We start from the raw sequence: 12,063 nt of genomic DNA, 5'->3' as shown, positions 1-12,063 counted from the left end.
CCTCTCCTTCTGTTGTACTTTCTATCTTAAGATAATCACATATATCACACACACCAATGAAGTACTATCAATTGGAAAGGGTGGAGACAGAACCAGATGAGAAGGAAAAGGCCTTGAACATAGCGGGTGTGTGTGTTAGAGCTGTGTCTTAATCTTTTGGACTAGAAACTACCCAGTAACCACCCTGAGTTCAGTTTTGTATCACTTTGAGACTAAATGTGGTAATATTTGTTAGATCCTGAAATAAGTTACTGACGTGACAGTTTCCTTGGTTTTTTTAAATGTCCCCATCTTGAATCATAATTATTGGCACTTGTCTTCCTGAGGTGTTTGAGTCCATCAAATGTGTGCAAATTTCATTTGTGTTAATGTTATCATTTTCCAGCTGTCATCTGAAACTGCCCGTCAGCATTCACCTGCCAGGGTGTTGCTAGAACATGTAAGGCCATGTGGGTTGATGAAGGTCATTTTTTCCCACCAATTAGATAATAAGTTACATTACTTCTATCTTAGGAATTCCATACATACTTTTTAAATGAAATATGAAACACATTTTTTTTCCCCACACAAATTAATTTGATTCATTAAAGGGCTGAGAATTCTCCCGCCAGAAAATCAAGTTTATAATAGGACCTCAGCACCGGAAGGGGTAGATTGGTTTCTCCAAGAACTTGGAGAAAGAGGATAAAAAGGAAAAACATATCAGAGTCCACTCAGCTTTTTATTTTTGGTGTTTCTAAAACTGAACATGTGCTCTTCTTCTATATCCTTCTCTCATCGGAGCTCCCTAGTGAGAACACCCCCATTATGTGTCTTCAGGATATCTGGTGATGATTTCTAAAAGAGAGATTTTATTATTAGTAGTAGTAGTAGTAATTGTTTGAGATGGGGTCTCACTCTGTCACCCAGGCTGGAGTGCAGTGGCACAGTTATAGCTCATGGCAGCCTTGACCTCCTGGGCTCAAGAGATCTTCCCACTTCAGCCTCCCGAGTAGCTGGGACTACAGGCATGCGCCCCCACGCCGAACTTTTTTTTTTTTTTTGTAGAGACAGGAGTCTCATTATGTTGCCAATTTTGGTCTGAAACCTCTGGGCTCAAGCGATCCTCCTGCCTTGGCCTTCCAAAGTGCTAGGATTACAGGACTGATTCACTGTAAGTGGCCTTCTAAAACAGAGATGTTTACAAAGCTTTTTGAAATTTTACTCAGCATGCCAGGTAACCAGAACTGTAAGATCACAATTTGAAACAGACATTTTGGTGATGGTGGGAAGAGACGGCCTGCATCAAAATAATCTTTACTAGTTTGTCTTTTTGCCTCATATTGTATAATTCCGAGAGTTCTTACACCACGGTAAGAAAGTAATTATACTTTGAATTTCTCTAAGGCTCTAACTAGAGGGCATCCATCTAAATGTGCATTTCCAGGAATATTGGTTTAATGGCCCAGGTAATTCTGATTGGAGAAATAAAATGTTAGCGAGACAAGAGAGTTGGTAGAAGGAAGTAAAACCGGCGTGTGGGGTTTAGCCAATGAAATGCAGAGCTCCCTGAGGTCAGGAGACCTGTATTCACCAACCTTCTCGCGTCCACAGCCCCAGATCTGTGACCAACACGTATCTATGATGCACTTGAAAGGAACGAGCAATGCCAGATGCGGAGGAACCAGGCAGGGCGCATTCTGTCGGTGAAGCCCGGCGGTGTAGCTCAGGCTCTCAGATAACCCAGGCGTTGGGAGGGCGGGGCTCCTGCCGGCCTCCCCTCTAGTGCGGCTGGAGTCCTGTGAAGCTACCAGTTGCCAAATGAAATCTGAAACCTCGGGCTGTATCTGAGGGTTGGCCCCACTCAGTTGTTCCAGCCTCTTGTACTGTATATTTACACATTCACACACAATCACCCTTTCTAACTTCTGGGACTCTTTGCGCAACTGCTAGGATTTCTCAAGTGCATGTGGCAACACAGCCCAGCTCCGGGTGGAAACCAGCAGGGCTCTGGAGGGGCTCGGAGACAAGGGGAGCTGTCAAGGCTGCGACGGGGACCAGAAAGGAGCCTGGCGCGGGTGGCTGGGGGAATCCCCCCAACTTTCCACCGCAGGCGCAGCTCTCTTGGCCGTCAATTTCCTCCAAAACCCGCGTTGCGGAGCAGCCTAGTGCATGGGGTTCAACACTTCCCCTTGTTGTGGAAAGTAAAAGAGCCTCACTACCACCTTTTTTTCTTTGCATTTTCTTACTGCTGGTCCTGGGAGGCTTTTCCTTCGGAGCAGCAGCCAGTCCCGCGTCTGTCTTGAGGTCCCAGCAGGGTAGGTGCTGCGGTCGTGAGGGAGTGCGCGGAGCCACCCCGTGAGGGACTGACGAGGCTGCCTGCGCCGGGGGAGGGGGCTGCTGAGGGCGGGGGCTGCTGGGGGCGGGGAGGGATAGCCAGAATCCCATGCTGATGTAGCGCGCGCACGCGTGTGTGTGTGTGTGTGTGTGTGTGTGTGTGTGTGTGTGCGCGCGCGCCGAGAGACAGCAAGCTGGTACTATGTCCTTCTGGCTTTAAAAATAGATGGAATTAATAAAAACCCTTTGTACAATTCAATTTCCTCTCGGTATCCATCCTCCCCTTCCCCCTGTTTGTTTCCTCTAGTATCTTACAGGAGTTCCCTCTATAACAGGCACACAAAGATAGGTTTTAATATTAAACATATATATTTGTAAAAATATTTATTTTATAAGTATAAAATATGTTTTAAAAATATAAATATATATTTTATATATTAGAAATATATATTATAAAATATATACATATATTTGTAAACACAAAGTGTTAGGGAATCTTCGGTGAATTTCAAGCCACTCAAAATATTTTGTCTAAATTTTTTTAAAACTAACATTTAATGATAAACATGTAATGTGTTCTCGTTTTTAGAAAATACTTAAGACTGCATTTCTTTTATAAGTACCCAAATAGAAGGGAGATAATGTTACTCTGAATTCCTTAGATAGGTTTTCAATATTAACCAGTAATAGGGAGCCCTGACTTCTTAGTAGACTATATCTCGTTTAATTCATTTGAATTAAACATTAACTCCAAGTAATTTCTGTTTCCAGCACATTTTATGTCACTCTTTTTTTTAACCTTCCACAGCATCGTTGTTTCAGCTCTTTCTAAAAAGAGGAAATAAATAAGTCATGCTGAGTATTTGGAATATAAAAGTTGTTAAGGCTTTGCTTATCCATAAATAAAACAATATGTGTTGCTATGTCTACTAAGTAAGACAAATTCATTGGAATCCAGGGATATTTGCAGTAGAGTTTAAGAGCTTTACTCAGTTACTGAGTAGAAGATGTACAGACAGATTAAATACAAACAATCTGTCCCCAGTTCCAATTAGAGCTCAAAACCAATCCTTCAGGGCAAAAATGGATGATGCTATTGAACTGGGCATTGTAAAACAAAACACACAGAATGAATATATTAGAAAAAGCCAGAAAATAACAATAAAGTCACATCAGACTTGTGAAAATCTCGCTCCCTCTTTTAAATTTCTTAATACTTCCTCTTCTCTGGGCATGTTTCAACTTCTAAGAGAGCTCAGTAATAAAACGTACCCTTTTATCTTCCCTGACTGCCTGACCTTCAGGTAGCAGGTCCAGAAATCTGTTCTCTCTAGAGTCATTACTGAGCGGTCAGAGACTTCCCCTTTACATCTCAGAGGACAGAAATATTGACAAAACTCTGAAATAAATAACATCCTACCATTCACAGGAGGTATATTCTTGGTGGAAGACCTTCAAGTGGGAATAAGACATAAACTGAGTTTTTCAGATCTGGAATTTAGTTTGAGGTATGTGGAAGGAATATAAAAGAGGTATGGTACTAGGAAAAATCTGTAATTCTTTCTGCATCTGAAGGGGCTGTTGAAACTCAGACTGTCCTTGGCTTTCAACTATATTGCTTGGTTTTATTACTTCATCTCAGGGGGTTTGAATTTGAGATGAGGATGGTTTCTCTGTAATATTCTTCCGCGCCTTACATACCGTGAATCTGAACTATTTTGAAAACATAAGCCTGATAGTTAGTGGGAAAGAAGTTATCTAGAAAAAAAATCCACTGCAGAACAAATGGCAATGCACTCTTCCAGACTAGAACATAGATTTAAGTGTAAAAGTGTTTTTGGCTGAAATCCCCAGGGAAATACTTTCAGCTTTTGCTGGGGATAGTAATGGCCAAAGCTCTGAGAGCTTTCACGGATCATGGTTTTATTTACTGTGTGATCTTGGACTCTCCAGGGTGAAGGGTAGGGAGGGGCAGGAAGAGTGAGGAATGTGCAACAGGTGGTGATGAGTAGTCTAAGTCTGATTACTTTGCTGTCTTAGCCAAAGCCCTGTTGGTGTTTACCAACAGTTCCTTTAATATTTTCACTGTGACCTACTGGCCCATTGACGAGTGTTTTCTGTCTGGCGCAATAAGAGTCTGGGTTAGTTTCTCAGGGCTGAAAGCAGGCGGTGCTACTGTACAGTTCAGGCCATGCATTTGTTTCCTGTTCTTAGTGTGTGTGGTGCTGTAGCATCGTCTTAGTTGCTTGTAGTTATTTTCCTGTGAATTTTCTGGCCAGGGTTCTTTTCCCATGAATTGAGCTATGTCATGCTGATTCCTTCTTTCTGCCATGTTTCAGTTTCTGGTACAAATGGGTGCTTTGGAAAAACAAGATGGGGAAGGCAGGTAGAGCCTCAGTCTGGAGCCCAGTAACAAGGGACAGCCACCCAATTGGTTACATGTGGGTGTGGAGGAGGTTGGTGATAACAAGAGCCTGAGACGTCCATTCTTCACTGATCACATTTTATAGAGGAAAAAGCAGAAGATATTTAAAATGGAACGATGCCTGTTTGCTCTTAAAGCCATGGCTAAAGGACTAAGATCTCTCCCAGAAACAGAAAGATATTTAAAAATACAATTGTTAAATGGTCAGCTTAGCCATGAAGTTAATGTTCTTCATGTGAAGAGTGGGAGCCTCACATCGAGTCTCAATGGTAACCCGTCTGTCTTTGTTACACAAACTCAAACTTTACGAGGTTCTGATGGCTTCAGCAGCTAAGTACAAGCACATTTGGAAGTGGTGGGATTATTGTGATTGAAGAATCAAAGAATATTCAGTTTTCAGTGGTTATTGTGTACATGTGTGCAAAAAAGCAGCATCTACACTCCACGGTGGCATTGCTACAATTAATCTTTACAAAGTCAGATCTAACTGTGTAAGTCTCTTTTTCTAAACCTTTGTTGGATCCCAACGGCTTACAATATTTAAACTCTCTAGTATAGCTTCTAAAAGCTCTTCCAAGCGCTTTCTTTTTAGCTCCTCCTTCGTGTATAAGGTCTCCTCAGTGTTCAGACTTCTGATCTCTGGTTCATGGATTCATTCTCCTGGAATGCCCTCTGCCTGAAAGTCCCTCTTGATTCTTGGTGGCTCACTTCCAGTGGAACTTCCTTCGGGAAAACTTACCCAATTCCATGAAGAATTAATCATTTCATCTTGTCTGCTTCTATAGCATTTTGAACATACTTTGAATAATTGTTGCAATAATTTTTATGTATTTCCCTGTCCTCTCTCACAACTACTGTGAGTTCCTCACTGGGTAAATTGGTGGTGATAGAGCCACCTGAATCCAAGCCCCCAGCCCAGTGTTTGAAACATAGTAGACATCTGTTAATGTTTCCCCAATAAATGGGCTAGTAAAGTCATAAATAAATGAAGTACTGGTGTACTCCAACTTATGAAGATAGTTATATCCCAGAAGTCCATTTGAAAAATGTCTATTTGGTCTCAGAGTTCATTTTCCAAATATAACAATGCTACAAAACATAATTTACTTTTCAGACCAGCCCACACATGCCTATTTAATCTCTATAATAGATGAAATATTGTGCTTTTGCATATCTAAAGCAAAAGCAAAACAAACAAAAACTACTGTGAAATCATCTTTTTCTTTTGGAAATCACAAAATACACTTGAGTTTAAAGAAAACAGAAACAATTATAATAGATATACATTTTCCACAGTCGTTTTTTATATTGTACTATAAAATCTGTAATCTATGAAATCCCAGTGGGAGGTCCTGAATTTGGCTGTGAGGACTAATAATGAAATTAAATTCGGAGATCCTGCTTATGGAATGGGCAATAGTCTTAATTAATCAAACAAAATAGAAACACTAATTTTGGCTATTTAATAATTATCTGGAGTGTTAGTGCTTGAGGGAAATCAAGTTTAATTAAAGGAGAATGTGGAACTGGATGGAGAAGAGGAAATTTAGAGGGACACCTTCTTTCATGTTTCCTTATTACATTGATTTTCTTTTCATCTCATTTGAGCACTGAGGCAAATCCAAAGTTTCCTCCTGAAAAAAAATTGTCTTTGTCTATAGTTATTTTTGCTGACTAATATGTAGAAAGGGACTTACACACTGTTTAGACTAAAATACATATGGGTTTATTTTATTTTCAGAGCAATGTTACCTTTGTCAAGTGCATGCCTGCCAGTTGGCACGTGGATAATACATATTTTGATCAAGAATTCATACGTGTGGTTCAGGGTATAGCCAGGGATTGAAAGCTCAAATTCCTTCTTATTCAGCATCTCTGAAAAACCTGGAACTACCATCACTGATATTTAAGAGTAATAGTCCAGTTGCTAATTGCTCTACGTTTTCTAAACTCTCCATGTATATCAAGCTACATAACCAGAAATGTACTTACTGTAATCACATTACAATACTTTTTTGTTAAAATGTCAAAATGTCTTTATTACACTATGCTTTAATATGATACCCCCCCATTTTTTAACTACTGAGAGCCAATATAACAGAGATGAGCTGTAATGGAAAGAAATATCTTGACACTTTGTGTTATGCATTTTCAAATTCTTTATATAAGGATTTCCATGATAAATTCCTTTTTGCATTGACTGCTGGGAATTTTTAAAAGTATATCTCTTCTGATTAACTAGTGGGGTTTTTTGGTTAGAAAAAGGACAGGCTCAAAATTCACCATGCTTCTCATTTTGATTTGTCACCCAAAAGCTCCAAACGATATTTGATACTCAATTGTACGCTAGTCAAGGTTTTTGTATGACATGGTTCACATCATCTTAATGTAACTTTTAATACCCTTATGATACCCATAAGCTAATTAAGCTAAGTTAAATCCATGATGAAAATAGATTGAATAGTTACATCACTTTTTTTTCTTGATACAATTAAATATTTATAAATTTATATGGTATGGCTTTAGTGTTTTGGAACCAATCTTTTTTTTCTAAGTCATTTTTTGTAGTTCCTTGAAACATTCGCTGTAGTGCTTTTATACTCGCTGATAGATAAAATGACCCTTCTTCCAAATTCTACATTTAAAAAAAAAAAAAAACTTAGAAAAAAAATCACGTTTTAGTAACTTTGAAAGTAGATACTAAGGTCAAACGTGAGTTCTTTTCAATATGTGTATCACATATATAGAAGAATTCCCTTAGGGATGTTGCTGAGAAATGTAAGAGAAAACCTTTTTTTTTTTTTTTTTTCTTACAAATTGAATCTATCAATAAATTGAGGCTGATGGAGCTGTAATTAGGGCTGTTTTCAAACCATCAAACTGAACCTTCAAAAAACAAAGTAATTTTTCAAATTCTCCAAAGGGAGAGTATAACTTTCATTTTGTCTTGAGTTTTTTTTCTCTCTCTTTGAATCTAAGATTCTCGTAGTAATAATCATCCTAAAGAATTAAATACTTCTTCTGCATACCAAGTATTCCATGAGATATTTTTACATACATTACTTCTGATTCTAGTAGTAATTAGAATTAGTAATTCTAGATGTAATCTATGTTATATTTAATCTAGATATTTTTATTACTATTGTATGGGGGTGTTTAGGTTCAAAGAGGTAAATAAAGTTACCCAAGGTAATGTAGACTTGAACATCAAAACCACATCTGCATAAGTCCAGATTCCTTGCCATATTTACTGTGTCCCCTTCCTCACAGTGCTTTTCAATTATGAATTTTAGAATAATAAACTGCATATTTCATGGGTTTCGGCACCCTGATCTCAATATGATTTTCATGAACTGGCCTTGGAGCTCTCTAGTAATAGTTCCTTTAAGTTACTAGTTTCTTGATGACAGCCATATTTTTAATGAAATGGCTTATGGAAGTTTCCATTCATATTTTAGATGATATAATTCTAGTGCTGATGAGTTGGGACCTGTGGGATGGGTTACCACTACCAAGTTTGGCTAGTGAGAAAAGAGGCTCCGTCTACCATAGGCTAGTAACTGAATCAATCTATAGTGATTAGCTTAACCAGACTATTTTCTGGTAAGAAGTGAACAGGAAAGGTGTGGTTCACAGAGATCCAGTAATCTATATCCATTACTTCATTCCATGACATGGGGACATATGTCCTGGGAGCACTGTGAGCAACAGGTGGAGACAAAGAGGAGGCAAGTGGTCCCCAGTTTAAGAATAGAGGCCTAGTTTGGGAAAGCTGAAATAAAACAAGAAAGGATTATTTCTTTGGGGAGATACCAACTGAGAAAAGAAGAAAAGTTGGGTTAGTGGTGTTAGTACTCACTGGGCACACAGAAGTAAAATGAGCTACAGAGAATGGGATTTCAAAGTCAGTCTTTCTCAGAGAAGGGGCATTTATTAGAGGAATTATTGGAGTGCATCTCACTCATGTTTAAGGAGATACCTAAGAAGAGAATTCTATAGCTACTTTGAAGAGTCACCTTTGATTGTTTCATTTTGTTGGAAATATCTGGTTTAAAATTTTCTTATATGGAGAAGCTTCCAGCAAGAAAAGATGATCCGGGGTAGTCAAAAGAGCCTGATGTTATCTTCTTGCAACCTAACTGTGTAAATCCAGGATTAGCCACACAAATACTACCTTCAGTGTCATTTTGGTTTTCACATCCCATTATGGTATGTCATTGTGAAATGGTCAAGTGAAATGTTGATGATTTTATGTAACATCATATATGGGTTATACAGCAGATCTCTGCTTTCTCACATTTCTAAATAATTTGTTGATTAGAGACTTCATTTGTTGGTGACAACTTATACTTTCATTGTGGAATAACTTTTCGGTACCTATAAGGTTAGGTAGGGTTGGTGGGTTCCAAGGAGGAGCTGGGGTCTTTGTGCCTGGAGACAGGTAGAAGCCATGGGAGCTGCCTCATGGAGAGGTCTGAGAACCCCTGCACAACAGGTCAAGTTGCTGAGGGAGGATGAAAGGGGGAAGGGTAGAAGCAAGGTCACAGGATAACAAGTCCCCGAAGCCAAGAAATCAGGAGAAAAGGCAAATCTAGAGACAGTACCGGGAACTAAAAGCCAAGGGAAAGGGAAAGGAGACAATGTTTGATGTGGCAATTAAGAATGCCATTTCTATGTAAGAATAGATAACAATGATTGAAGCCTTACTATATGCTAGTTTGGCCCTGTGCTTGTCCTAGGTTGTCTCATCTAATCCTCACAGTTCCTACATGAGCCCTATCTCTTTTATAGATGGGAAAACCAAAACCTAGAGAGGCTTAGTAGCTCACCAAAAGTCACACAACCACTATGTGGTAGATCTGGGATTCAAATTAAAGTATCTCACTCCAAAAGGGCAACCTGTACTGTTATACTCTTGGATTAGACCTACATTCTAATCTGGCTCTGATATGCTTAAGCCCTGCAACCTTGGGGAGGTTGCATTCACCGATTTTAACTACAGTTTTCCTCTCCATATATATGGGCATTTAATGACACCTACTTCATAGTGTTAATATGAGTTCTTAATTTATGAAGTGAACAATGTATGAAAAGACTGGAGGGGTGTCTGGCACCTGATAAATATCAATACAAGTTAATAGTTATTATTAAATTCGGTGACTAACAGAGAGAATCATGAGCAGTATTTTCCAATTGTAGGTCTTAATCTAACAGTGGTCATACAATCAAATTACTGGCTTATGACCAACATTTCTTTTTGAATGAAAAGGAATAGAATAAGACAGAATAGATGGAAAAAACTCAGTGTTCATTATACGTAGTAAAATTAGGCCAGGCGCTGTGTCTCACATCTATTATCTCAGCACTTTGGGAGGCTGAGGCAGGTGGATCACGTGAGGTCAACATGGTGAAACTCTGTCTCTACTGTAAGTACAAAAATTAGCCAGGTGTGGTAGGGGGCACCTGTAATCCCAGCTAATCAGGAGTCTGAGGCAGGAGAATCGCTTGAACCCAGGAGGCGGAGATTGCAGTGAGCCAAGATCGCGCAAATGCACTCCAGCCTGGGCAACAAGAGTGAGACTCCATCTCAAAAATCCATCAATCAATCAATAAAATAAAACATATAAATAAATAAAAATTGTTTCATATGTTTTAATTTGTGTGTGTGTGCATTTCATACACTGGGTAGAAATGAAAAATGTGCTTCTGATTATTTATAACTGTCAAAAAATAAATATTTTTAAAAACCTTTAAGGGTGCAGTTCTCAAGTGTGGTACCGGGACCAGCAGCATCACTTCCACCTGAGAAATGCAAATTACTAAATCCCACCCAGGACCAGCCACTGCCTTAAACAAGGTCTCCAGGTGACTCTGATGTACACTAAAACTTGAGAACCACTTATTATTCAAAGGTGGAATTTGGAAATCATGAAAAAGCTAGATACTTAAGATACATCTAAATGCTTGAGAGTGATTAAAAGTACACATTGATATTGTATTGATTGAAGATCTTAACTGGCCACATGATGCTGTGCAGTGTTTGTGTGACTTCGATTTTGTGTAGGTTTTTTCCCTATTTTCCTATGGCATCTACTTATAGTGCAGCTGGGTAAGTCCCACAGACTTAGTTTATATGTAAAAGGATGCAGACTAGCTAGATTCTGTACCTTCTTCTAGAACTATACATTCTTTGTATGTTGCCCCGAGCCCAGGCAATCTAAAGTATATTCAATTTGAAATATTTTAATGATAATAGTTCAGATGCCTAAATGGCTGTACAGTTAGAAATTATTAAAAACTCATAAAAGCAACACTGGATATTTTATTAATTGACATATTTATTTTGAAAAGCACAGGCAGATGGGAAATTGGCAATGGAGTTAATGCAATAATAACATTGATGATAAAAATTTGATAAAAATAGAAATATAAATTTGTACACTGAGAATTTTTTCCCCTCAAAGAAAACAGTGAGTGTATTTAAGGTATTTGACGATTGTACATCGTTACTTAAAAGGGCAAGCAGATTATATTTTACTCACCCGCCTTTGTTCGTTGTGTGTAATGTCATTTACTGTTTCTGTTTTCCTTTGAGACATGGTCTCAGTTGCTGCCCAGGCTGGAGTGCAGTGGTGCCATCTCCGCTCACTGCAACTTCCAACTCCTGGGTTCAGGTGATTCTCCTGCCTTAGCCTCCCGAGTAGCTGGGACTATAGGTGCACACCACCACGCCAGGCTGATTTTTGTATTTTTAGTAGAGATGGGGTTTCACTGTGTTGGCCAGGCTGGTCTCGAACTCCTGACCTCAAGTGATCTGCCCGCCTCAGCCTCCCAAAGTGCTAGGATTATAGACATGAGCCAACGACCATCATTTACTGTTTTATTTGGTTTATGGTTGGTAGGCTATATTTGCTTTAAGACTTAAAAGTATCCTATTTGAAAACACTGCATCCAGATTCGCTAGAAAAGACTTGAAGGTGTTCTTTTTCATTTTTTTCTTTAAAAAAATATTGCCTTGGGGCCGGGCGTGGTGGCTCCCGCCTGTAAACCCAGCACTTTGGGAGGCTGAGGTGGGCGGATCATGGGGTCAGGATATTGAGATCATCCTGGCTAACACGGTGAAACCCCGTCCCTACTAAAAAAAGTACAAAAAATTAGTTGGGCGTGGTGGTGGGCGCCTGTAGTCCCAGCTACTCGGGAGGCTGAGGCAGGAGAATGGCGTGAACCCGGGAGGCGGAGCTTGCAGTGGGCCCAGACCGCATCGCTGCACTCCATCCTGGGCGACAGAGTGAGACTCCGTCTCAAAAAAAAAAAAAAAAAAA

General features: G+C 39.3%; 1 protein-coding gene across 2 annotated transcripts in view; it reads left to right on the top strand.

Annotated features, from left to right (window-relative positions):
* Positions 1–1,866: 1,866 nt before the first annotated feature.
* ARHGAP24 (Rho GTPase activating protein 24) overlaps positions 1,867–12,063 on the top strand; it is a 514,735-nt gene continuing 504,538 nt past the window's right edge. The window contains exon 1 of one of the 2 annotated variants that reach the window (XM_023198115.2): positions 1,867–2,297. The gene's annotated coding sequence lies outside the window, so the exon portion shown is untranslated. Of the gene's footprint in view, positions 2,298–3,742; positions 3,825–12,063 lie in introns of those variants that run through there. The other variant, XM_023198116.2, reaches the window with a different exon arrangement.

This window comes from Piliocolobus tephrosceles, chromosome 3, assembly GCF_002776525.5.
Source record: "Piliocolobus tephrosceles isolate RC106 chromosome 3, ASM277652v3, whole genome shotgun sequence".
Lineage (NCBI taxonomy): Eukaryota > Metazoa > Chordata > Mammalia > Primates > Cercopithecidae > Piliocolobus > Piliocolobus tephrosceles.
This window is presented reverse-complemented; position numbering and strand designations above follow the sequence as displayed.